Below are 699 nucleotides of genomic sequence, written 5' to 3' on the forward strand. Positions count from 1 at the left end.
ACAGTGGCGGCCTTAGAGATGCATGATACATATTTGCCTTTTGCTCACACCCAGATCACTACTGCCGCTCTTCCTGCTTCCCTTCCCTCCTTCCTGCCTGTCGCTGCCTCGTCCTTAGATTCACTCACTGTCCCTTCTTCCTGAATCCTCTGGCCCTGGGTGATTCTCTCTCTCTCTCTCTCTCTCTCTCTCTCTCTCTCTCTCTCTCTCTCTCTCTCTCTCTCTCTCTCTCTCTCTCTCTCTCTCTCTCTCTCGTTCTCGCTCTCGCTCTGCCTTCTATTTACTCCCTGTTTTGCTTAGGGTCTTCCTGCCTCTCCTCTTTTCGACCTGCCCCTTGACTCTGCGCCTTTGGGAACGTCTCCTCTCCTTTGCATGTCTTCTTCATCCACTTCCATTTCCTTCGCCCTCGAATTACTTCCTCCCCGTGTTTCCTTGCTGCTCGTCTCTCCGTTCTTGCCACTACATTTTTTTTTATTTCAGCAAAAATAGACATCTACAACAACAACAACAGCGACAACAAGAACAAAATCCACTTTCACTAATACGAAGTTAGTAAATATATCGCTCTTGTCAAATCTTTCGTTGTTTATACTGACGGTCGACATGATCTGGGCGAATGTTCTCATTTTCATTGATGCCGCTGTTGTTGCCGTCCTTCGAGGTGGCTCGTGTGTCTGCTAGCCTGCCTTCCTGCCTACC

Source organism: Scylla paramamosain, chromosome 2 (assembly GCF_035594125.1).
Source record: "Scylla paramamosain isolate STU-SP2022 chromosome 2, ASM3559412v1, whole genome shotgun sequence".
Lineage (NCBI taxonomy): Eukaryota > Metazoa > Arthropoda > Malacostraca > Decapoda > Portunidae > Scylla > Scylla paramamosain.